This window comes from Carcharodon carcharias (assembly GCF_017639515.1).
Source record: "Carcharodon carcharias isolate sCarCar2 chromosome 38 unlocalized genomic scaffold, sCarCar2.pri SUPER_38_unloc_23, whole genome shotgun sequence".
NCBI lineage: Eukaryota > Metazoa > Chordata > Chondrichthyes > Lamniformes > Lamnidae > Carcharodon > Carcharodon carcharias.
The window spans coordinates 24,538-51,640 of NW_024470790.1; the positions used below are offsets into that span (position 1 = coordinate 24,538).

At 51.0% G+C, this 27,103-nt stretch overlaps 1 pseudogene; it reads left to right on the forward strand.

Annotated features, from left to right (window-relative positions):
- Nucleotides 1-16,739: 16,739 nt before the first annotated feature.
- Nucleotides 16,740-26,704, forward strand: LOC121274806 (annotated as a pseudogene).
- Nucleotides 26,705-27,103: the final 399 nt, after the last annotated feature.

The following is a 27,103-nucleotide window of genomic DNA, read 5'->3' on the forward strand; positions in this document are numbered from 1 at the left end:
ATATCTCCCTGAGAGAGAGGGGACTGAGTGACACCAGTCAGTGTACAGATATCTCCCTGAGAGCGCGGGGACTGAGAGACACCAGTCAGTGTACAGATATCTCCCTGAGAGCGCGGGGACTGAGAGACAGCAGTCAGTGTACTGATATCTCCCTGAGAGAGAGGGACTGAGAGACACCAGTCATTGTACAGGTATCTCCCTGAGAGAGAGAGGTGACTGAGAGACACCAGTCAGTGTACAGGTATCTCCCTGAGAGAGAGAGGTGACTGAGAGACACCAGTCAGTGTACAGATATCTCCCAGAGAGAGAGAGGGAATGAAAGATACCAGTCATTCTACAGATTTCTCTCTGAGAGAGAGGGAATGAGAAACACCAGTCAGTTTACAGATATCTCCCTGAGAGAGAGAGGGGACTGAGAGACACCACTCAGTGTTCAGATATCTCCCTGAGAGAGAGAGGGACTGAGAGACACCATTCAGTGTACAGATATCTCCCTGAAAGTGAGTGACTGAGAGACTCCAGTTAGTGTACATATATCTCCCTGAGAGAGAGAGAGAGGTACTGAGAGACACCAGTCAGTGTACAGATTTCTCCCTGAGAGAGAGGGGATTGAAAGACTCCAGTCAGTGTTCAGTTATCTCCCTGAGAGAGAGGGACTGAGAGACACCAGTCAGTGTACAGATATCTCCTGAGTAAGAGAGGGACTGCGAGACACCAGTCAGTGTACAGATATCTCCCTGAGAGAGAGGTTCTCAGTTACACCAGTCAGGTTACTGATATCTCCCTCTGAGAGAGAGGGACTGAGAGACACCAGTCAGTGTACAGATATCTCCCTGAGAGAGAGGGGACTGAGAGACACCAGTCAGTGTACAGATATCTCCCTGAGAGAGAGGGACTGAGAGACACCAGTCAGTGTACTGATATCTCCCTGAGAGAGAGGGACTGAGAGACACCAGTCAGTGTACAGATATCTCCCTGAGAGAGCGGGGACTGAGAGACACCAGTCAGTGTACAGATATATCCCTGAAAGAGAGAGGGGACTGAGAGTCACCAGTCAGTGTACATATATCTCCCTGAGAGAGAGGGACTGAGAGACACCAGTCAGTGTACAGATATCTCCCTGAGAGAGAGAGGGGACTGAGAGACACCAGACAGTGTACAGATATCTCCCTGAGAGAGAGGGACTGAGTGACAACAGTCAGTGTACTGATATCTCCCTGAGAGAGAGGGACTGAGAGACACCAGTCAGTGTACAGATATCTCCCAGAGAGAGAGAGGGAATGAGAGACACCAGTCATTGTACAGATATCTCCCTGAGAGAGAGAGGGGACTGAGAGACACCAGTCAGTGTTCAGATATCTCCCTGAGAGAGAGAGGGACTGAGAGACACCATTCAGTGTACTGATATCTCCCTGAGAGAGAGGGATTGAGAGACACCAGTCAGTGTACAGATATCTCCCTGAAAGTGAGTGACTGAGAGACACCAGTTAGTGTACATATATCTCCCTGAGAGAGAGAGAGAGGTACTGGGAGACACCAGTCTGTGTACAGATATCTCCCTGAGATAGAGGGACTGAGAGACACCAGTCAGTTTACTGATATCTCCCTCTGAGAGAGAGGGACTGAGAGACACCAGTCAGTGTACAGATATCTCCCTGTGAGAGAGGGGACTGAGAGACAGTCGTCAGTGTACAGATATCTCCCTGAGAGAGAGGGGACTGAGTGACACCATTCAGTGTACAGATATCTCCCTGAGACAGCGGGGACTGAGAGACACCAGTCAGTGTACAGATATCTCCCTGAGAGAGCGGGGACTGAGAGACACCAGTCAGTGTACAGATATCTCCCTGAGAGAGCGGGGACTGAGAGACACCAGTCAGTGTACAGATATCTCCCTGAGAGGGAGGGACTGAGAGACACCAGTCAGTGTACAGATATCTCCCTGAGAGGGTGGGACTGAGAGACACCAGTCAGTGTACAGATATCTCCCAGAGAGGTGGGACTGAGAGACACCAGTCAGTGTACAGATATCTCCCAGAGAGGGTGGGACTGAGAGACACCAGTCAGTGTACAGATATCTCCCTGAGAGGGTGGGACTGAGAGACACCAGTCAGTGTACAGATATCTCCCAGAGAGGGTGGGACTGAGAGACACCAGTCAGTGTACAGATATCTCCCAGAGAGGGTGGGACTGAGAGACACCAGTCAGTGTACAGATATCTCCCAGAGAGGGTGGGACTGAGAGACACCAGTCAGTGTACAGATATCTCCCAGAGAGAGAGGGGACTGAGAGACACCAGTCAGTGTACCGATATCTGCCTTAGAGATAGGTACTGAGAGATACCAGTCAGTGTACAGATATCTCCCTGCGAGAGAGGGGACTGAGATACACCAGTCAGTGTACAGATATCTCCCTGAGTTAGAGCGACTGAGAGACACCAGTCAGTGTACTGATATCTCCCTGAGAGAGAGGGACTGAGAGACACCAGTCAGGTTACTGATATCTCCCTCTGAGAGAGAGGGACTGAGAGACACCAGTCAGTGTACAGATATCTCCCTGAGAGAGAGGGGACTGAGAGACACCAGTCAGTGTACAGATATCTCCTGAGTAAGAGAGGGACTGAGAGAAACCAGTCAGTGTACAGATATCTCCCTGAGAGAGAGGGACTGAGTGACATGACTCATTGTAACGATATCTCCTAGAGAGAGCAGGACTGAGAGACACCAGTCAGTTTACTGATATCTCCCTCTGAGAGAGAGGGACTGAGAGACACAAGTCAGTGTACCAATATCTGCCTTAGAGATAGGGTACTGAGAGATACCAGTCAGTGTACAGATATCTCCCTGCGAGAGAGGGGACTGAGATACACCAGTCAGTGTACAGATATCTCCCTGAGAGAGAGGGGAATGAGAGACACCAGTCAGTGTACTGATATCTCCCTGAGAGAGAGGGACTGAGAGACACCAGTCAGTGTACAGATATCTCCCTGAGGGAGAGAGGTGACTGAGAGACACCAATCAATGTACAGGTATCTCCCTGACAGAGAGAGGGACTGAGAGACACCAGTCATTGTACAGATATCTCTCTGAGAGAGAGGGACTGAGAGACACCAGTCAGTTTACAGATATCTCTCTGAGAGAGAGAGGGACTGAGAGACACCAGTCAGTGTACTGATATCTCCCTGAGAGAGAGAGGGACTGAGAGACACCAGTCAGTGTACTGATATCTCCCTGAGACAGAGGGACTGAGAGACACCAGTCAGTGTATAGATAACTCCCTGAGTGAGAGGGACTGAGATACTCCAGTCAGTGTACAGATATCTCGCTGAGAGAGAGGGACTGAGAGACACCAGTCAGTGTACAGATATCTCCCTGAGAGAGAGGGGACTGAGAGACACCAGTCAGTGTACAGATATCTCCCTGAGAGAGAGGGACTGAGAGACACCAGTCAGTGTACAGATATCTCCCTGAGAGAGAGAGGGGACTGAGAGACACCAGTCAGTGTACAGATATCTCCCTGAGAGAGAGAGGGACTGAGAGACACCAGTCAGTGTACAGATATCTCCCTGAGAGAGAGGGACTGAGAGACACCAGTCAGTGTACAGATATCTCCCTGAGAGAGAGGGGACTGAGAGACACCAGTCAGTGTACAGATATCTCCCTGAGAGAGAGGGGACTGAGAGACACCAGTCAGTGTACAGATATCTCCCTGAGAGAGAGGGACTGAGAGACACCAGTCAGTGTACAGATATCTCCCTGAGAGAGAGGGACTGAGAGACACCAGTCAGTGTACAGATATCTCCCTGAGAGGAGAGGGACTGAGAGACACCAGTCAGTGTACAGATATCTCCCTGAGAGAGAGGGGACTGAGAGACACCAGTCAGTGTACAGATATCTCCCTGAGAGAGAGGGACTGAGAGACACAATTCAGTGCACAGCTATCTCCCTGAGAGATAGGGGACTGAGAGATAGCAGTCAGTGTACAGATATCTCCCTGAGAGAGAGGGGACTGAGAGACACCAGTCAGTGTACAGGTATCTCCCTGAGTGAGAGAGGGACTGTGAGACACCAGTCAGTGTACAGATATCTCCCTGAGAGAGAGAGGTGACTGAGAGACACCCGTCAGTGTACAGGTATCTCCCTGACAGAGAGAGGGAATGAGAGACACCAGTCAGTGTACAGATATCTCCCTGAGATCGCGGGGACTGAGAGACACCAGTCAGTGTACAGATATCTCTCTGACGAGGCGGACTGAGAGACTCCAGTCAGTGTACAGATATCTCGCAGAGAGAGATGGACTGAGAGACACCACTCAGTGTGCAGATATCTGCCTGAGAGAGAGAGAGTGGTCAGAGGGACACCATTCAGTGTACAGATATCTCCCTGGCTGAGATTGACTGAGATACACATGTTAGTGCACAGATATCTCCCTGAGAGAGAGAGGGGAATAAGAGACACTAGTCAGTGTACAGATATCTCCCTGAGAGTGAGAGAGGGGACTGAGAGACACCAGTCAGTGTACAGATATCTACCTGAGAGAGAGGGGACTGAGAGACACCTGTCAGTGTACAGATATCTCCCTGAGAGAGAGGGGACTGAGAGACACCAGTCAGTGTACAGATATCTCCCTGAGAGAGAGGGGACTGAGAGACACCAGTCAGTGTACAGATATCTCCCTGAGAGTGAGAGAGGGGACTGAGAGACACCTGTCAGTGTACAGATATCTCCCTGAGAGAGAGGGGACTGAGAGACACCTGTCAGTGTACAGATATCTCCCTGAGAGAGAGGGGACTGAGAGACACCAGTCAGTGTACAGATATCTCCCTGAGAGAGAGGGGACTGAGAGACACCAGTCAGTGTACAGATATCTCCCTGAGAGAGAGGGGACTGAGAGACACCAGTCAGTGTACAGATATCTCCCTGAGAGAGAGGGGACTGAGAGACACCAGTCAGTGCAAAGATATCTCCCTGAGAGTGAGGGACTGAGAGAAACCAGTCAGTGTACAGATATCTCCCTGAGAGATAGGGGACTGAGAGATACCAGTCAGTGTACAGATATCTCCCTGAGTGAGAGAGGGACTGTGAGACACCAGTCAGTGTACCGATATCTCCCTGAGACAGAGAGGTGACTGAGAGACACCAGTCTGTGTACAGATATCTCCCTGAGAGAGAGAGGACTGAGAGACACCAGTCAGTGTACAGATATCTCCCTGATAGAGCAGGGACTGAGAGACACCAGTCAGTGTACAGATATCTCCCTGAGAGAGAGTGACTGAGAGACATGACTCATTGTACTGATATCTCCCAGAGAGATCGGGACTGAGAGACACCAGTCAGTGTACTGATATCTCCCTGAGAGAGAGGGACTGAGAGACTCCAGTCAGTGTACAGATATCTCCCTGAGTGAGAGAGGGACTGTGAGACACCAGTCAGTGTACAGATATCTCCCTGAGACAGAGAGGTTTCTGAGAGACACCCGTCAGTGTACAGGTATCTCCCTGAGAGAGAGAGGCAATGAGATACACCAGTCAGTGTACAGATATCTCCCTGAGAGAGATGGGACTGAGAGACACCAGTCAGTGTACTGATATCTCCCTGAGAGAGAGGGTCTGAGAGACACCAGTCAGTGTACAGATATCTCTCTGAGTGAGAGGGACTGGGAGACTCCAGTCAGTGTACAGATATCTCCCTGAGTTTGAGGAACTGAGAGACACCAGTCAGTGTACAGATATCTCCCTGAGAGAGAGAGGGACTGAGAGACACCATTCAGTGTACTGATATCTCCCTGAGAGAGAGGGATTGAGAGACACCAGTCAGTGTACAGATATCTCCCTGAGAAAGAGGGGACTGAGAGACACCATTCAGTGTACTGATATCTCCCTGAGAGAGAGGGATTGAGAGACACCAGTTAGTGTACAGATATTTCCCTGAGAGAGTGAGAGAGAGAGCTACTGAGAGACACCAGTCAGTGTATAGATATCTCCCTGAGAGGGAGAGGGGTCTGAGAGACACCAGTCAGTGTACAGATATCACCATGCGTGAGAGGGACTTAGAAACACCAGTCAGTGTACAGATACCTCCCTGAGAGAGGGACGGGACTGAGAGACACCAATCATTGTACAGATAACTCCCTGAGAGAGAGACGGGATTGAGAGACACCAGTCAGATTACATATATCTCCCTTAGAGTGGGGGGACTGAGAGACACCAGTCAGTGTACAGATATCTCCCTGAGAGAGAGAGGGTCTGAGAAACACCAGTCAGATTCCAGATATCTCCATGAGAGAGAGGGTGCTGAGTGACACCAGTCAGTGTACAGATATCTCCCTGAGAGGGAGAGGGGACTGAGAGACACTAGTCAGTGTACAGATATCTCCCTGAGAGAGATGGGACTGAGACTCAGTGTACAGCTACACACAGGGATCTGAGGAGAAGCTGAGGCTCTGGCCTGCAGGAGGACAGTATTTGACACATCATAGTGGCCGACCAGCCCAGGCTAACTCACACTCGAGGGACATGCTCAGTGTGACCCTCATATTCACACCTCATTCACCGAATTATTTCTTTTTTTGCAGTTCTGCTGACGTTTTGATTCACCCTCTCCCTACCACTTCCTTCTCTCAGTCATCTCAAACAGACGAGCTCTGACTGAGAAAGAGACTCCCTCTGTAAAAAGGGTCCCTGACAGAGAGTGTGTGGCAGCAAGGATCCTTAGCACATCTGGGGTCAATGGGAATCAGGGGGAGAATTCTCCACTGGTTGCAGTCATACCCAGCACAAAGGGAGATGGTTGTGGTTGTCGGAGGTCAGTCATCTCAGCTCCAGGACATCACTGCAGGAGTTCCTCAGGGTAGTGTCCTTGTTCCAACCATCTTCAGCTGCTTCTCCAATGAAACCTCGTAGATAAAACCCACCCCCTCACTCCCTGGGGGAACCATCCTGTTAAATCTCCCTTCCCCACCCTCTCGGGGACCCTCACACCCTTCATCACCCGAACCTTGTAGATAAAACCCACCCCACCCTCATCCCCCGGGGACCGTCCTGTTAAATCTCCCTCCCCCACCCTCTCGGGGACCCTCACACCCTCCCTACAGTGTGGCGACTGGAGCAGGAGGCGGTGCTCGAGTTGGGGCCTAACCAGAGTTTGACCAATGTTCAGCCTGACTTCGCTGCTTTGTACTCGATGCCTCGGTGGATGGGACCCAAGATCCCAGACGTTTTGCTGACCCCACTCTCAACATGTCTGCCTTAGAAACTTATGCCCTTGTACCCCCCCCCCGCCCCCAACCCGGGTCCCTGCGCCCCTGCACAGGCCTTCGAACTGGGCCATGAAGTCTCTGTTGCCCCCCTCCCCAACCCTTCTCCCAAAACGCATCGCCTCCCACTTCCCTGTGTTAAACTGCACCCGCCGCTTGCCAGCCCATCCTGCTGGCTCCCTACGTCCTGTTGCAGATCAGTAAGATCACGTGGACAATATTTGAAAGAAGAGAGGGGGGAGTGGGTCTGTGGTTGGGGTTGGGGGGGAAAACATGACTCAGTCGTCTTCAGAATAACAACCTGTTTGCGTCATTGTCACCCTCGCAGTTTGTGGGATCTTGCTGTGCACACGTAGCCAGTATCTTTTCACACTTCAAAAGGAAACCAAACCACAGAAGTGGATTGTTGAGTGTGAAGTGTTCATCGGTGGTCTGTGGCCATAAAGACTCCTGTATAAAGGCCACACTTGCTTGTTCTGGTGTCTCTGAGTCCTGAGGCTACAGTTTTCAAGTGTCGGTCCAGTCTCAGCTGAAAGGGGAGCTGGGAACAGCCCTCCAGGGAATCTCCACTGAGGTGAGTCAGACAATCAGCATCAGATTCAACATGGACAAGAGGCAGGGAGCATGGAGCAATGAGAGAGAGAGAGCTAGACAGAGTGAGAGAGTGAGATAGAGAGAGATAGACAGAGAGACAAGGAGAGAGATAGAGGCAGAGAGAGAGAGTGAGTGAGAAAGAGATAGAGAGACAGAGAGAGAGAGAGAGACAGAGAGAGAGACAGTGAGAGAGAGAGAGAGAGTGAGATAGAGATAGAGAGAGAGAGATAAAGAGAGAGTTAGAGAGAGAGAGAGACAGAGAGAGAGAGAGACAGAGATAGAGAGAGAGAGACAGAGAGAAAGAGCAAGACAGTGAGAGAGAGAGACAGAGAGAGAGAGAGACAGAGAGAGAGACAGAGAGACAGTGGGAGGGATACAGAAGCAGAGAGAGAGAGGGAGATGGGGTGAGATAGAAAAAGACCAAGACAGTGGGAGAGAGAGAGGGAAGGAGATAAAGTGTGACAAGTGCAGAGAGAGGGAGACGGAGGGGGAAAGAGAGAGAGAGAGAGGCAGAGGGTCCAAGGGACAGAAGCAGGCAGAAGGGGAGAGGGACAGAGAGAGAGCGAGAGCGTGAGACAGAGTGTGGGAGAGGGATGGACAGATAGGCAAGAAGCGGAGAGAGGGAGAGAGAGAGCGAGGGAGACAAAGAGAGAGTGAGGAAGAGAGAGGGAGAACGAAAGAGAGAGCAAATGGGAGTGGGAGGGACAGATTGGCAAGAGCAGAGAGAGGGAAAGGAAGAGCAGGGGAGATAGAGAGAGAGAGAGAAAGAGGGGGAGACAGAGATATAGAAAGAGAGACCGTAGAGAGAGAAAAACACAGAGTGAGTGAAAGATAGAGAGACAGAGAGTGGGGGCGTAAAAGAAACAAAAAGGGAGGGGGAGAAAGAGACACGGAGATTGGGAAAGAGAGAGGGAGAGGGAGATGAGGGACAAAAGGGAAAAGACAGAGAAGGACAAGAGTGAGAGACAAAGAGATAGAGACACAGAGATGGGCAGACACATAGGGAGACAGAGAGAGACAAACAGAGACAGAGAGAAAGGCAAAGAGAGAGAGAGAGAGAAAGAGAGAGCACCACAGAGAGACAGAGAGGGGACAGAGTGAGGCAGAGAAAGAGAGTGAGAGAGAAATGGAGATCAAGAGAGAGAGATAGACAGATGGAGGACTTAATGAGAGAGAAGGAGAGGTACAGAGGTCAGAGGGAGAGACAGAGGGGTTCGGGGTGTTTTAAATATAGAATAACAGATATCCGGGAGTGAGTTACAGAATGGAATCTAATCGAAGGGTTCGGGGTGGTTTTTGTATAGAATAACAGATACCCGGGAGTGAGTTACAGACTGGAATCTAATCAAGGGGTTCAGGGTGGTTTATATATAGAATAATAGATGCCTGGGAGTGAGTTACTGACTGGATTCTAATAGAGGGGTTTGGGGTGGTTTATATATAGAATAACAGATACCAGGGAGTGAGTTACAGACTGGAATCTAATCGAGTGGTTCGGGGTGGTTTATATGTAGAATAACAGATACCCGGGAGTGAGTTACAAACTGGAATCTAATCGAGGGGTTCGTGGGGGTTTATATATAGAATAACAGATACCAGGGAGTGAGTTACAGACTGGAATCTAATCGAGGGGATCAGGGGGTTGATGAATAGAATAACAGATACCCGGGAGTGAGTTACAAACTGGAATCTAATCGAGGGGTTCGGGGGGTTTATACATAGAATAACAGATACTCGGGAGTGAGTTACAGACTGGAATCTAGTCGAGACGTTCGGGGTGGTTTATATATTGAATAAGACATACCCAGGAGTGAGTTACAGACTAGAATCTAATCGAGGGGTTCAGGGTGGTTTATATATAAAATATCAGATACCCAGGAGTGAGTTACTTACTGGAATCTAATCGAGGGGTTCGGGCTGGTTTATATAGAGAATAAATGATACCCGGGAGTGAGTTACAGACTAGAATCTAATAGAGGGGTTCGGGGTGGTTTATATATAGAATAACAGATACCCGGGATTGAGTTACAGACTGGGATCTAATAGAGGGGTTTGGGGTGGTTTATATATAGCATAACAGATACCTGGGATTGAGTTACAGACTGGGATCTAATTGAGAGATTCGAGATGGTTTATATTTAGAATAACAGATACCCAGGAGTGAGTTACAGATTGCAATCTAATCGATGGTTTGGGGTGGTTTATATATAAAATAAAAGATACCCGGGAGAGAGTTAAAGACTCGAATCTAATTGAGAGGTTCTAGGTGTTCTATATATAGAAGAACAGATACCTGTGAGTGTGTTGCAGAAAGGAATCTAATCGAGGGGTTTGGGGTGGGTTATATGTAGAATAACGGTTACCTGGGAGTGAGATGCAGACGGGAATCTAATCGAGGGGTTCGAGATGGTTTATATATAGAATAACAGATACCCAGGTGTGAGTTACAGATTGCAATCTAATCGATGGTTTGGGGTGGTTTATATATAGAATAACATACCTGGGAGGGAATTACAGACTGGAATCTAATCGAGGGTTTGGGTTGGTTTATATATAGAATAACAGATACACGGGAGCGAGTAACAGACTGGAATCTAATCGACGGGTTCGGGGTGGTTTATATATAGAATAACAGATACCCGGGAGTGAGTTACAGACTGGAATCCAATCAAGGGCCTCGGGGTGCTTTATATATAGAATAACAGATACCCGGGAGTGAGTTACTGACTGTAATATAATCGAGGGGATCGGGTTGGTTTATATATAGAATAACAGATACCTGGGGGTGAGTTACAGACTGGAATCTAATCAAGGTGTATGGGGTGGTTTATATATAGAATAACAGTTACCTGGGAGTGAGTTACAGACTGGAATATAATTGAGGGGTTCGGGGTTGTTTATAAATAGAATAACTGATAACCGGGAGTGAGTTACAGACTGGAATCTAATCGCGGGGTTCGGGGTGTTTTTTATATAGATTAACAGATACCCGGGAGTTAGTTACAGACTGGAATCTAAAGGAGGAGTTCGGAGTGGTTTATATATAGAATAACAGATACCCGGGAGTGAGTTACAGACTGGAATCTAATCGAGGGGTTCGGGGTTTTTTATATATAGAATAACAGATACCCGGGAGTGAGTTACAGACTGGAATCTAATCGAGGGGTTCGGGGTTTTTTATATATAGAATAACAGATACCCGGGAGTGAGTTACAGACTAGAATCTAATCGAGGGGTTTGGGGTGCTTTATATATAGAATAACAGATACCTGGGAGTGAGTTACAGACTAGAATCTAATCGAAGGGTTCAGGGTGGTTTATAAAGAGAATAACAGGTACCCGGGATTGAGTTATAGACCAGGTGTAAGGTAAAGACTGGAATCTAATTTGAGAGACGCGGCATGGTTTATATATAGAATAACACATACCCGAAAGTGCATTAGATGGGGACAGTGTTGAGGCAGCATTAATCTCTATCTAGCCCCGTGCTGTCCCTGTCCTGGGAGTGTTTGATGGGGACGGTGTAGAGGGAGCTTTACTCTGTATCTAACCCCGTTCTGCACCTAGCGTGGGAGTGTTTGATGGGGACAGAGTAGAGGGAGCTTTAATCTGTATCTTACCCCTTGCTGTACCTGTCCTGGGAGTGTATGATGTGGACAGAGTAGACGGAGGTTTACTCTGTGTCTAACCCCGTGCTGTACCTGTCCTGGGAATGTTTGATGGGGACGGTGTAGAGGGAGATTTACTCTGTATCTAACCCCGTGCTGTACCTATTGTAGGAGTGTTTGATGGGGATAGTGTAGAGGGAAATTTACTCTCTATCTAACCCCGTGCTGTAACTGTCCTGGGAGCGTTTGATGGGGACAGTGTAGAGTGAAATTTACTCTGTATCAAACCCCGTGCTGTACCTGTCCTCCGAATGTTTGATGGGGACTGTGTAGAGGGAGATTTACTCTCTATCTAAACCCGTGCTGTACCTGTCCTGGGAGTATTAGATGGTGACAGTGTAGAAGGAGATTTACTCTGCATCTAAACCTGTGCTTTACCTGTCCTGGGATTGTTGGATGGGGACAGTAGAGAGGGTGCATTTCTCAGTATCTATCCCCGTGCTGTACCATTTCTGGGAGTGTTTGATGGGGACAGTGTAGAGGGAGCTTTACACTGTATGTAGCCCTGTTGTGTACCTGTCTAGCGAGTGTTTGATGGGGAAAGTGTCGAGGCATGTTTACTCTGTATCTGACCCCATGCTGTACCTGTCCTGGGAGTGTTTGATGGGGTTGGTGTAGAGGGAGCTTTACTCTGTATCTAACCCCATGCTGTACCTGTCCTCCGAATGTTTGATGGGGCAGTGTAGAGGGAGATTTACTCTGTATCTAACCCCGTGCTGTACCTGTCCTGGGAGTGTTTGATGGGGACAGTGTAGAGGGAGATTTACTCTGTATCTAACCCCGTGCTGTACCTGTCCTGGGAGTGTTTGATGGGGACAGTGTAGACGGAGATTTACTCTGTATCTAACCCCGTGCTGTACCTGTCCTGGGAGTGTTTGATGGGGACAGTGTAGAGGGAGATTTACTCTGTATCTAACCCCGTGCTGTCCCAGTCCTGGGAGTGTTTGATAGGTACATTGTAGAGGGAGCTTTACTCGGTATCTAACCCCGTGCTGTACAAGTCCTGAGAATGTTTGATGGGGACAGTGTAGAGGGACCTAAACTCTGTATCTAACCCCGTGCTGTACCTGTCCTGGGAGTGTTTGATGGGGACAGTGTAGAGGAAGCTTTACTCTGTATCTAACCCCGTGCTGCACTTGTCCTGGGAGTGATTGGATGGGGAAAGTTTAGAGGGAGATTTACTCTGTATCTAACCCTGTGCTGTACCTGTCCTGGGAGTGTTTGATGGGGACAGTGTAGAGGGAACTTTAATCTCTATTTAACCCCGTGCTGTAAATGTCCTGGGAGTATTGGATGGGGACAGTATAGAGGGAACTTTACTCGGTATCTAACCCCGTGCAGTACCTGTCCTGGGAGTTTTTGATGTGGACAGTGTAGAGGGAGATTTACTCTATATCTAACCCTGTGCTGTACAAGTCCTGGGAGTGTTTGCTGGGTCAGTGTAGAGGGAGATTTACTCTGTATCTAACCCTGTGCTGTACCTGTCCTGGGAGTGTTTGATGGGGCCAGTGTAGAGGGATCTTTACTCTGTATCTAACCCCGTGCTGTACCTGTCCTGGGAGTGTTTGATGGGGAGAGTGTAGAGGGAGCTTTACTCTCTATCTAACCCCGTGCTGTACCTGTCTGGGACAGTTTGATGGGGACAGTGTAGATTCAGATTTACTCTGTACTTATACCCTTGCTCTACCTGTCCTGGGGAGTTTGATGCGGACGGTGTAGAGGGACCTAAACTCTGTATCTAACACTCTATATCCAACCCTGTGCTCTACATGTCCTGAGAGTATTTAATGGGGACAGTGTAGAGAGAGCTAAACTCTGTATCTAACCCCGTGCTGTACCTGTCCTGGGAGTGTTTGATGTGGACAGTGTAGGGGGAGACTTACTCTGTATCTAACCCCGTGCTGTACCTGTCCTGGGAGTGTTTGATGGGGACAGTGTAGAGGGAGATTTACTCTGTATCTAACCCCGTGCTGTACCTGTCCTGGGAGTGTTTGATGGGGACAGTGTAGAGGTAGCTTTACTCTGTATCTAACCCCATGCTGTACCTGTCCTGGGAGTGTTTGATGGAGACAGTGTAGAGGTAGCTTTACTCTGTATCTAACCCCGTGCTGTACCTGTCCTGGGAGTGTTTGATGGGGACAGTGTAGAGGAAGCTTTAATGTGTTTCTAAACCTGTACTGTACCTGTCCTGGGAGTGTTTGATGGGGACAGTGGAGAGGGAGATTTACTCTGTATCTAACCCCGTGCTGTACCTGTCCTGGGAGTGTTTGATGGGGACAGTGGAGAGGGAGATTTACTCTGTATCTAACCCCGTGCTGTACCTGTCCTGGGAGTGTTTGATTGGGACAGTGTAGAGGGAACTTCATTCTGTCTTTAACTCCGTGCTGTACCTGTCTGGGACAGTTTGATGGGGACAGTGTAGATTCAGATCTACTCTGTACTTATACCCTTGCTGTACCTGTCCTGGGAGAGTTTGATGCGGACGGTGTAGAGGGACCTAAACTCTGTATCTAACCCCGTGCTGTACCTGTCCTGGGAGTGTTTGATGGGGACAGTGTGGAGGGAGCTTTACTCTGTAACTAACCCCGTGCTGTACCTGTCCTGGGAGTGTTTGATGGGGACAGTGTAGAGGGAGATTTACTCTGTAGCTAACCCCGTGCTGTACCTGTCCTGGGAGTGTTTGATGGGATGCTGTAGACGGAGCTTTACTCTGTATCTAACCCTGTGCTGTACCTGTCCTGGGAGTGTTTGATGGGGACAGTGTAGAGGGAGCTTTACTCTGTATCTAACCCCGTGCTGTACCTGTCCTGGGAGTGTTTGATGGGGACAGTATAGAGGGAGCTTTACTCTGTATCTAACCCCGTGCTGTACCTGTCCTGGAAGTATTTGATGGGATAGGTGTAGAGGGAGCTTTACTCTGTATCTAACCCCGTGCTGTACCTGTCCTGGGAGTGTTTAATGGGGACGGTGTAGAGGGAGATTTACTCTGTTTCTAACTCCATGCTTTACCTGCTCAGGTTTCAGACACATTGAGTCCTAGTAATAACCCATCGCTTGCAGAGAATGTTGACAAGGCCCCACCGTCCCCCACCTCCACTTCCTTTTCCGTGTTGCTGTTGTTCCGTGACTCACATTCCCGCACACTCTGTCCACTTCCAGCTTCCAGAAACAACAGAGGTCCCTGACGGTGTGATTCCCTCTTTAACAGAAGTCCCTGACAGAGGGACTCCCTCTTTAACAGGGGTCCATGACGGAGAGACTCCCTCTTTAACAGGTGTCCCTGACGGAGAGACTCCCTCTTTAACAGGGGTTCCTGACGGAGAGACTCCCTCTTTAACAGGGGTCTCTGACGGAGAGACTCCCTCTTTAACAGGGATTCCTGATGGAGAGACTCCCTCTTTAAAATGTTTGCCTGAACCCCATTCACTGCTTGTTTGTCCCTACAACCACACCAACCCCCTCCACCTCTCTGTCTCTCTATCTCTCCGCCCCCCACACACACACCTTAAACCAGCTTATATTTCAGCTCTTTCCTGGACTCGAACTCAAGTTCTGTCGAAGGGTCATGAGGACTCGAAACGTCAACTCTTTTCTTCTCCGCTGATGCTGCCAGACCTGCTGAGTTTTTCCAGGTAATTCTGTTTTTGTTTTGGATTTCCAGCATCCGCAGTTTTTTTGTTTTTATCACATATCCAAGCCCACCGGAATTTGAAAACCCACCACCCCTCTCATCCCTAAATCCCGCTCGGCCCTCTACTCCCTGTCAACCCCAAAGCGCTTTACCACACTCATTCCCTTATAACTACCCCTCCTGCCTCACCCAACCTCACCCCCACTATATGCTCTTGCCCCACAGTGAGTAACATTCCCCATATCTCGACCTTGTCCCACACCCTCAGATGTCCCTCATTATCCCATTATGCCCGTTCAACCCTCACTGCTTCACACTGCACCTCACCCAACAAACCACAGATACCCTCACCCCACATACCAAACCCCATCTTCCCACACCCCGTATGACACCCCGCCCTCAAACACACACAATATCTATTATATAAGTACTACTGAATCCTAGAAAATCATTTGGGACGCTTTGAGATGCTCATAAATCTGTCAAAAGTAACCGTTCTTCCATCCAGTTTTTAAAATTTAATCCTTTTGACTGCTCATAAATCTGTTAAGATAAAAATGTACTTCAGTGTCAATGAAATAAATCCACTTAATTGCTCATTAATCTGTCAATATTATCAAACCATACTTTAATATACACTTGAAAATACAAAATCCTCTTGTAGATCTGTCAAACTAAATAAGCAGTGCTTCAATCCACTTCAATAAATCCTCTTAACGACTCATAAATCTATCAATGTTAGCAAATAGTTCTGCAATCCACTTCAAAAAAGATCCAAAGATCTCTTCAACCTTTCAAATTTAAAAGACAGTGTTTCACTCCCATTTAAACAACTTAAGGCCTCTTAGCTGCTCATAAATCTGTCAATATAAACTGAAAAATCTTCAGATCCACTTAAAAATTAATCATTTTAATAGCTCATAAATCTGTTAAAATAAACAAGCTTTGTTTTAACTCCAATTAAAAGGAACAGAATCCTCTTCACACCTCATAAATCTGTCAAAATTATCAGGCAGAACTTTCCTATCCTCTTTAAAACACAAAGTCCTCTCAAGAGCTCCTAAATCTGCAAACAGTTCTTCAAACCATTTGAAACAAAACCATCTTAACAACTCATAAATCTGTCAAAATAAGCAAACTGTCCTGTGATCTACTTCAAAAAAGATGCAAACAACTCTTAAACCTGACAAAATAAAGAAACAGTATTTCACATCCATTCAAAAGAACTTAAATCCTCTTAACAGCTCATAATCCTGTCAACATCAACTGAAAATTCTTCAGATCCACTTCTAAAATTGATCATTTTAAATGCTCATAAATCTGTCAAAATAAACAAATATCCTCTTCAAAGCTTATAATCCCCATTCCTCTTTAAGAGATAGAGTCCCTATCTTTACAAAGGATTCCCTGATAGTGATATTCACACATTGAAAGGGGCCCCTGATGGTGTGACTCTGTCTTACACACCCTGCTTTCTTTTCCAGAATACTCTGACTCGACTGATGGGAGCTGCTGTCGATGCCACCATGCCAAGTGGATTATTCTGCCTCTTATTCCTCTGCATCTTCCGGGTCTCCCTCTGCCAGTGCAACATGGGCAGTGCCAATGAGTGCTCTGGTGCCACTTTCATACCAGGGACCAGGCTGGCGGGGGAGGGCTACGACTTGGTAACCCTGCATGCCAAGGGGGCCTCCGTGATCGATGTCGACGCCTGGCTCCACCCAGACGGCACCTGCACCCTCTGCAGAAACCGGCTGCTGGCCAATGCCCGGCAGCGACTGCCCCTCTCGCTGGTGGACTGGCGGGTCCGTCCGTCCTGCAAGCGCTCGCTGTCCAGCCGCCTCTTCCGCTCCACCACCGAGCTGGCCGAGTCCGCCACCTCGGCCATCTCCAACGACTGGAAGGACGACCTCCAGGTACCCATCAAGCCGACCACCACTGCCAACTTCGTGGTGGCCGGTTCCAAGTCCGAGCTGACGGCTTTTGGCACGAAGAGATCCAAATTGGACCAGTACAGCTTCACCAGCCACGAGTTCCACTGCCAATACTACCAGTACTGGGTGAAGGACCAGCCCCTCTTGGCCTCCGATTTCTTCCAAGCCTTGGCGACCCTGCCCGGCGCCTTTAGCAATGAGACCAGGTACCACTACAGGAAGCTGGTGGCCACCTACGGCACCCATTACATCAAGTCGGTGGCGCTGGGTGGTCGCTTCAAGGACGTGACGGCTATTCGGATCTGTGAGGCGGCGTCCCAAGGCTACACCTCGGAGGAGGTGAAGGACTGCCTGGGGATCCCAACGCGTCTCTAGACCAGGGAAGGGCCGGCTTGCAGCCGACAGGAGTGGAGCGCCCCCCCCCCCAGTGGATTCTCAACTGGCGCATCGAGGGAAGGGAGTCCGTTTGCCTGCACCATTCCTGAGGTGAAGTAGAGCGTTGTGGCAGAGCCCATGAACTTGTGGGGGGGGGGGGGAGTGGGGGGGGAAGTCCGGACGCGCAGCTGCCGAGTCACATGGGGCAGACGTCAGGATATCAGGCGTTCTGAGTTTTTACTTCCGCCAGCGTTTTCTGTATTTTTCTACGTCCCATGGCAGGGATACGGTTGCAAGGCGACCAAGGCCGGGAGCTGAAGGCCCAAGGGTTTTTGCCATTGTGGAGGGAGACGGGGAGCTGGGAAAAGGTGGTGGGGTAGCTCTGTTACTTACAGGAGATGTGAGTGCAACAGGGAGGGAGGTGAAATAGAGAGGGGAGGTTCGGACGGGCAGCTGTGGAGTCACAAGGGGCAGACGTCGGGAACACGCGAGGGGCAGGAGGTCAGGGGTCGTTCCCACCGGAGGCTGACGGTTGGGGGGGGGGCAAGAAAGGGCAGGCTGGGCACCCTTCTAGATCCACAGATGACTGAACAGCGGGGGGGGGGAAGGTGGGTTGGGTGTATGGAGGGGTGGTTTGCAGAAGGATAGATCACACGAGGAGCGATGTGGTAAATGAATGAGAAAAGACGAGGCTAGAGACAGGGCTTAGCGATGTGGGCGATGATAACGTGGTTGCAAGGCGACCAAGGCCGGGAGCTGAAGGCCCAAGGGTCTTTACCATTTTGGAAGGAGACAGGGAGCTGGGAAAAGGCGGTTGGGTAGCTCTGTTACTTACAGGAGACGTGAGTGCAACAGGGAGGGAGGTGGAATAGAAACAGAAACTGCTGGAGGAAAATAAAAACTCAGAAAGCCTGGGATCATCCTTGGAGAGACAGAGCGAGTTAACATTTTGAGACTGTATGACCCTCCTTCAGAGCTCTTCGAACACCCTGCCAGTCCTGTTGAGTCTCACCCCTCCCTCCCCCGCCCCACCAGCATTTTCAGTTTTTATTTCAGATTTCCAGCATCTGCAGTATTTTGCTTTGATCTCAGCGAGCTGAGTTCCAGAAATCAAAGCTCTCGAGTGAGTCTGAGCCAAGATAAGGACCAGCAGAGGGAAGGAGTCATCACTGGGAGTGGATGATAGGGCCTGGAACATGACACCAGAGGACAGAGGGTGAATAATAACGTGACGGGGGCTGGTGAGAGAGGAGGGGGGTGGAGGGAGTGAGATGCACGGGTGATTTTAACCTACGTTGGGGTTGGGGGCGTCAGAAAGGCAAAGGGACATGAGTCCATGCGACGTTTTGGGGATAATTTCAGAGAGCGACAGGTCCCAGAGCCAGGCAGGGAGTGAATTATTCTCGGCTTGGCAACGAGCAATGAGACAGGATTACCTGACACCCTCATAGGCCAGAGAGTGGTCGGGAAATAATTCGGCTCATTAACAGCGCCGCCCATCCAACTGTAAGGTTGGAGGGAAGGGGGAGAGGTCAAGGAGCCTTCCTGTACTTCAGGGAGACACAACCGGGGGCGGGATGAGAGAGCGGAATTCCCGGCTCTCCCTCCTCCACCCTCCCCTCCCACCCTGCCCACACAGGTAGCACTCAGAGCTGTGTCAGCCGCCTGTCTTAATTGGAATTTCCGGGGCCTAAATAGACCTCTGAGAGCTCGGTCAGCGATCAGACAACTCCGGTGCCCGCCAAACTGAGGATCGGAATGAACCACACCCACCGGAAAATTCAGGCCCCTACTGTCCTCCCTCAGTACTGGCGCTCCGACAGTGCGGCTCTCCCTCAGTGCTGACCCTCCGACAGTGAGGCTCCCTCCGTACGGACCCTCCGACAGTGCGGCTCCCTCCGTACTGACCCTCCAACAGTGCAGCACTCCCTCAGTACTGACCCTCCGACAGTGCGGCACTCCCTCAGTACTGACCCTCCGACAGTGCGGCTCTCCCTCAGTACTGGCCCTCCGACAGTGCGGCGCTCCCTCAGCACTGACCCTCCGACAGTGCGGCTCTCCCTCAGCACTGACCCTCCGACAGTGCGGCTCTCCCTCAGTACTGACCCTCCGACAGTGCGGCGCTCCCTCAGCACTGACCCTCCGACAGTGCGGCTCTCCCTCAGGACTGACCCTCCGACAGTGAGGCACTCTCTCAGTACTGACCCTCCGACAGTGAGGCGCTCTCTCAGTACTGACCCTCCGACAATGAGGCGCTCTCTCAGTGCTGACCCTCCGACATTGGCACAGAGTGAATAAGCAATGCAGATGATAGTTTGGTGAGTTGAGACTCTCTTGCGTAGATAGACATCAGATGTAACTTGCCTCTGATCCTCTATCGAAATCTTGGCCTGAACATGAGGCTGATTGAGATCTCTCACAACTACACACAGGGATCTGTGGAGAAGCTGAGGCTCTGGGCTGCAGCGGGACAGTATTCGACACATCATTGTGGGTGACCAACGGCAGGCTCACTCACACTCAAGGGTGATGCACAGCGTGACACTCATACTCACACTTCACTCACCAAGGTCTGTCATGTTTTTCACTTCTCCAGAAGTGATGAGTTAGCCTCTCCTTGCCACTTCCTTCTCTCAGTTATCTCAAACACAGGAGGCAGAGAGAGAGGCTCCCTCTGTAACAGGGGTCCCTGACGGAGAGACTCCCTCTTTAACAGGGGTCCCTGACGGAGAGTCTCCCTCTTTAACAGGGGTCCCTGACGGAGAGACTCCCTCTTTAACAGGGGTCCCTGACGGAGAGACTCCCTCTTTAACAGGGGTCCATGAAAGAGAGACTCCCTCTTTAACAGGGGTCCCTGACGGAGAGACTCCCTCTTTAACAGGGGTCCCTGACGGAGAGACTCCCTCTTTAACAGGGGTCCATGAAAGAGAGACTCCCTCTTTAACAGGGGTCCCTGACGGAGAGACCCCCTCTTTAACAGGGGTCCCTGACAGAGAGACTCCCTCTTTAACAGGAGTACGTGACGGAGAGACTCCCTCTTTAACAGGGGTCCCTGACGGAGAGACTCCCACTTTAACAGGAGTCCCTGACGGAGAGACTCCCTCTTTAACAGGGGTCCCTGACGGAGAGACTCCCTCTTTAACAGGGGTCCCTGACGGAGAGACTCCCTCTTTAACAGGGGTCCCTGACGGAGAGACTCCCTCTTTAACAGGGGTCCCCGACGGAGAGACTCCCTCTTTAACAGGGGTCCCCGACGGAGAGACTCCCTCTTTAACAGGGGTCCCTGACGGAGAGACTCCCTCTTTAACAGGGGTCCCTGACGGAGAGACTCCCTCTTTAACAGGGGTCCCCGACGGAGAGACTCCCACTTTAACAGGGGTCCCTGACAGAGAGACTCCCTCTTTTAAATGTGTTTAAAAGTGTATTGGAATTGTTCATGGTCCCCGCTGCCACCATGTTGTAGTCAGTGATTTCCAGTTCGTTACCAGTTGATGCATGAAAAATATTCGTCCTCCCCCCTTTCCCAGCCCCCTTGCCCGAAACCTTAAATCTGTCCCCACCCACTCCTCCGCCACCCCCACCCCCACTAACAACCAGTCCTTGTACCGTCAGCCAATGGGAACAGCTTTACCCTGCCCACCTTATCCAGTCTCGTCCCCCTCTTGCCCACCTCTCTCAGAGGGTCCCCTCAACCTCCTTCACTCCGAGGGGAGAACAGCCCCAGCTCCTCCAACCGAAACCTTGTAGATAAAACCCACCCCCTCACCCCCCGGGGACCGTCCTGGTAAATCTCCCTCTCCCACCCTCTCGGGGACCCTCACACCCGCCCTACAGTGTGGCGACTGGAGCAGGAGGCGGTGCTCGAGTTGGGGCCTAACCAGAGTTTGACCAATGTTCTCTGTATGAACTGGGGACCATTTCACTTTGGATACAAACTCCAGTTCCCAGTTATAAACTGAAAGACTTAACACCGCGAGGCTTCATGTTTTCATCAATAGCTTTCACTGGTACAAGAGTTAAGCAAAGCAAGTGCAACCAACGTAAATTCATTTTGTGTCCTCCAAGCCTGAATATCTGAACTACATGCTCTCTGCTCCACTCCTCTACCCACCCAAGGCTCCCCCGATACTTTCCCTGATCTTGAGGCTCCTGGCACCTCTCCCGGCACCAAACCACGGTGTGCCACAGCTCTCAGGAATTCACTTCCAGTCCCTTCTGGGATTCCGCTGCTCTTCTTGGAGCCCCTCCACCTGTATCCAAAAGGCAAACCCTCCAATGCCCCTGAAGCACTCCCACCTCCCCCGCCCCGCCAACCCCCCCACCCAATTACCGGCACCCCGAACTCAAGATTGGGCCTCATTTCTTCTACCTTAGCGACTCCAAGGGTGTGCCTGGTTGCCATATGTCTTCTGGTCTCAGCTGATCCTGGGCGCCTCCTGCTGGCATCTTTCTCTCTCTCTCGCTGCAAACTAACCCCCTCATCAGCCTGGCTCCCCTCGCATGCCCCAGATTGCGGTCAACCAATGAACCTCTCCCTTCTCCCATTGATCTGCAAAGTATATGGATGCTTTGAGACATTCTCCTGGGCACCAGCCTGCTTTCTAACGATTGTTTGACCGGGAAAGAAAGAGGCGATGATTCGAAACACCGACACAAAGCCAGCCATACACATCACGTCTCTGCACACAGGGCATCACAGCTCCATTTTGCCCCCTCCACACCCACCCCCCAGCCCCCCAACCCTGCCACCCCCACCCCCACAGCCCAACCCCATGTCCAGCTGGAACTTATAAAGCCCAGTCGCCAAAACAAAGCTACGAGGTTCAAAACCGACATCCAGTCACTCTGCCTGCCAGCCTTCCCCCTCCCCCAGCAACCCCCACAACCATGTCCAGTTGCACAGGAAGATCCCAAGGTCAATTATGTCAAAGAGTCAGGTGGGAAGATGGGGTGAGGGGGGGTGGGGGGAGTGGGGATGAGGGGTATTCTCCCCAATATCCCGGCTGGGGATGGGGGGGTCCTCACCCCACCCACTGTGTCCAGTTGCACAGGAAGATCCCAAGGCCAATTAAGCCAATGAAGTGTCAGGTGGGAAGATGGGGTGAGGGGGGTGGGGGTAAGGGTCATTCTCCCTAACGTCCCAGCTGGGGGTGGGGGGTGGGGGCGTCCTCACCCCACCCACTGCGTCCAGTTGCATAGGAAGATCCCAGACGAAGACAGCGAACCACAGGAGTGAATTACTGGCTGTGAAGTGTCCTGGGCTGTTCTGTGGTCACGCTAGCTGCTATATAAAAAGCCACACTCACAGCCCCAGGTACCGCTGAGGGCATCAGTCACAATTTACTGACGGAGGTCTGGTCTCAGGTGCCAGCGGGTCATGGAACAGCCTCCATACCGGCCCCCCACCCCCCACCCCAGGAGGGGGTGGGGAACTCACCTCACTCTCCGCAGCAGGCAAGGGGGAGGCAAATCTGCGTTCAACGCCGACGAGGGAGCCTGGAGAAACGAGGGGCTTAGCCTCCCCCTCCCTCGCCGAGGAGGGGGGGTCGGTGAGAGATACTGGGAAGAGAGAGAGAGACAGCAAAAGAGAGAGAGCGAGAGAGAGAGAGAGAGGGAGGCAGCAAGAGAGGCAGGCAGAAAGAGGGGGGCGTTAAGGGATACATGGAGTGGGAAAGAGAGAGAGGGGGGAGCTGGAGATTAGTGGGGGTGAGAGAGAGAGAGAGACAGAGGGAGAGAGAAAGGGAGAGAGAGAGGGAGAGGCAGAGAGGGGACAGAGAGGAAGAGAGAGAGAGGGAGAAAGAAGGGGACAGTAAGAAAGAGGGACAGGAGGAGAGAGAGGGAGACAGACCGAGACTCAGAGTGAGAAAGAGAGAGTGAGGGAGAGAGAAAGAGAGAGAGAAAGCAACAGAGAGAGAGAGAGACAAAGAGAGAGAGAAAGCAAGAGAGAGAGAGAGAGAAAGCAGAGAGAGAGAGCTACAGAGAGGATTGGGAGAGAGACAGACAGAGAGAGAGAGAGTGAGGGAGGGCAGAGAGACTTAGAGAGTCAGAAAAAAAAGAGAGGGAGATAGAAATGAGGGAGGCAGAGAGATTGAGAGAGAGAGGCAGAGACACAGAGAGAAAGAGGGGACGGAGAGAGAAAGCTGGATGCAGAGGGAGACAGAGGCAAAGAATGATTCAGAGAGAGAGAAAAAAAAGAGTGTGAGAGGGAGGCAAAGAGAAAGGGAGAGAAAGGGATAGGCAGAGAGAAGCAGAGTGAGTGAGAGACAGAGAAAGAGAGGAGAGGGAGGCGGTGAGGGAAAGAGAGAGACAGAGAAAGAGAGAAAGATAGGGGAACAGAGAGAAATAGTGTCAGAGAGAGAGGCAGAGTAAGAGACGGAGAGACAGAGAGAGAGAGGAGAGAGAGAGAAAGGGGACGGAGAGAAAGAGAGAGACTGAGAACGAGAGACAGGCAGAAAGAGAGAGAGAGACAGAGAAAGAGGGAGAGACAGAAAAAGAGATGCAGAAAGAAAGAGACAGAAAGAGCGTGTGAGGGAGTCAGAGAGAAAGGGAGAGAGAGAAGGGAGAAACAGACAAGAGTTAGGGAGGGGAGAGAGAGAGAGACAGACAGAGAAGGAGAGACAGGAAGAAAGGGACACAAAGAGAGAGAAGAAGAGAGATAAAAGGGTACAGAGAGAGAGAGGAAGAGAGAGACAGGGAGAGAGAGAGACAGACAGATAGAGGGAGACAGAGAGACAGAGACACAGATAGAGACAGAAAAAGCATGAGAGGGAGGCAGAGAGAGAGGGAAGAGAAAGAGACAGACAGACAGAGAGAGTTAGGGAGGTGACAGAGAGAGAGAAGGAGATAGAAAGGGGACAGAGAGAGAAAGAGTGAAAGAGAGAGGCAGGCAGAGTGAGAAAGAGAGAGGCAGGCAGAGTTAGAGAAAGAGAGACACAGAGAGACAGAGACACAGAAAGAGAGAGACAGAGAGAAAGAGACAAAGGGGGAGAGGGAGAGAGAGAGACAGAGATAGAGAAGGAGAGACATAGAATGGGGATGGAGAGATAGAAAGGGGACAGAGAGAAAGAGAGACAGAGAGAGAGGGAGAGACAGAGAGAGAAAGAGAGAGAGGAGGAGATAGATAGAAAGAGGACAGAGAGAAAGAGAGAGAGAGAGCAAAAGATAGAGAAAGGCAGGCAGAGTGAAAGAGAGAGAGAGACAGAAAGAGAGAGACAGAGAGAGAGAGAGACAGAGAGATAGTGAGAGATAAAGGGACAGAGAGAAAAAGAGAGAGAGAGCGAGAGACACAGAGAAATAGAGAGAGAGAGAAAGAGAGAGATAGAGGGAGGACAGAGAGAAATAGTGACAGAGACAGAGGGCGAGAGAGAGGAGACAGAGAGGAAGAGAGACAGAGATAGAGAGAAACAGGGAGAGAGAAAGAGTTAGAGAAAGAGAGAGACAGACAGAGAGAGAGAAAGAGACAGGAAAAGAGAGACTGAGAGAGAGACAGAGAGTGAGAGCGAGAGAGAGAAATTGAGAAGGACAGAGAAAGAGAGAGAAAGACAGAGAAAGAGAGAGAAAGACAGGGAAAGAGAGAGAGACATAGAGTGAGAGACAGACAGAAATAGAGAGCGAGGAAGTGAGACAGTCAGAAAGTGAGGGGGAAGGGACAGAGATTGGGAGAGGGAGAGTGAGTTACAGACTGGAATCTAATCGAGGGGTTCGGGGTGGTTTATATATAGAATAACAGATACCCGGGAGTGAGTTACAGACTGGAATCTAATCGAGGGGTTCGGGGTGGTTTATATATAGAATAACAGATACCCGGTAGTGAGTTACAGACTGGAATCTAATCGAGGGGTTCGGGGTGGTTTATATATAGAATAACAGATACCCGGGAGTGAGTTACAGACTGGAATCTAAGGGAGGAGTTCGAGCTGGTATAAATATAGAATAACAGATACCCGGGAGTGAGTTACAGACTGGAATCTAATCGAGGGGTTCGGGGTGGTTTATATATAGAATAACAGATACCCGGGAGTGAGTTACAGATTGGAATCTAATCGAGGGGCTCGGGGTGGTTTATATATAGAATAACAGATACCCGGGAGTGAGTTACAGACTTGAAACTAATCGAGGGGTTCGGATGGTTTATATATAAAATAACAGATACCCGGGGGTGAGTTACAGACTTGAAACTAATCCAGGGGTGCGGGTGGTTTATATATAGAATAACAGATACCCGGGGGTGAGTTACAGACTGGAATCTAATCGAGGGGTTCGGGGTGGTTTATATATAGAATAACACATACCCGGGAGTGAGTTACAGACTGGAATTTAATCAAACAATGATGGGGACAGTGTAGAGGGAGATTTACTCTGTATCTAACCCCGTGCTGTACCTGTCCTGGGAGTGTTTGATGGGGACAGTGTAGAGGGAGATTTACTCTGTATCTAACCCCGTGCTGTACCTGTCCTGGGGGTGACAGAATCCATGAGGTGCTGCTCCTCCAATCCCTGGCTGCTTCTGTGCTCCCTGGTGTGTCTGTCAGCCGCCAGCCTGTGACTGGAGGGAGCAGTGGGCACTCGGTTCATACCATGTTCCCCCTCCGAGCCACTGACCGTCCAGACTTGGGAATATATTGGCCGTTCCTTCGCTGTCGCTGGGTCCAAATTCCGGAACTTCCTCCCTGACAGCGCCGAAGAGGTGAAAGGACTGCCTGGGGGTGGAGGCCGGCGCCCAGTTGGGCATACAGATCGGTGCCACGGTGAGATTCCAGCGGGTGCAAGAAGCTGGCGCGCGCCATGGGGCCTGGAGACAGCATCCACCAGGCCTTCAGGGACCGGGAGACGGAGGTGACGGTGGGGGGGGCAAGGCCGGCGAGGGGGTGGACCTCTTCTTCTCCGAGGATGGCGCAGCCTTCACCCGCTGGGCAGACAGCCTGCCCGCCAGTCCGGGCATGGTGCGGTACGCCCTGGAGCCCCTCCACCACCTGCTGCTCCGCTCCGACCCACGCCACGCCAACCTGCAGCACTACATCAGCGACTACATCACGGCCAACGCCCTCTCCCGGGAGTGCGACAGGGGCACCCAGTGCCCCTCCGGCTCGCACCGGGACCGGCGGGACCCCTGCTCCTGCCTGTGCCACCAGGACAGCCTGCTGGACCTCCAGTGCTGCCCCAAGGTGAAGGGCATGGGGCGCCTGTCGGTGACGGTCAAGAGAGGTCGCGACCTCTGGGGTGACCTCACCTCCGCCACCGACGCCTAGGTCATCGCCAGGGACACCCGTCCAGGGAGGCACCGACAACCCCAGGGCGAGGTCAAGGCCGAATCCGACCACCTGTTGACCGTCGAGGTCTGGGACCAGGACCTGGGGCTTCAAGTGATGACCTCCTGGGCGCCTTGCCAGCGACCCCTGACCTCCGGCACCCACAGTGCGATCCGCTACCTCAAGTAACGGAGCGTGACCTTTGACGTTTCCTTCACCTGTGGACCCCACCTCAGTGAACCCCCACCACCCCCCCCCCCCCGCCAGAGTTACGTAACCCACCCCGATGATCCCACCTTCACCGCCTACCTGAATACCATCGGCCTCGCGCCCTTCCCCTCCGGAGATCCTCTTCTCGCTGTTGTATTCCCCTAACCTTTACCCTTTCACCCCATTCCC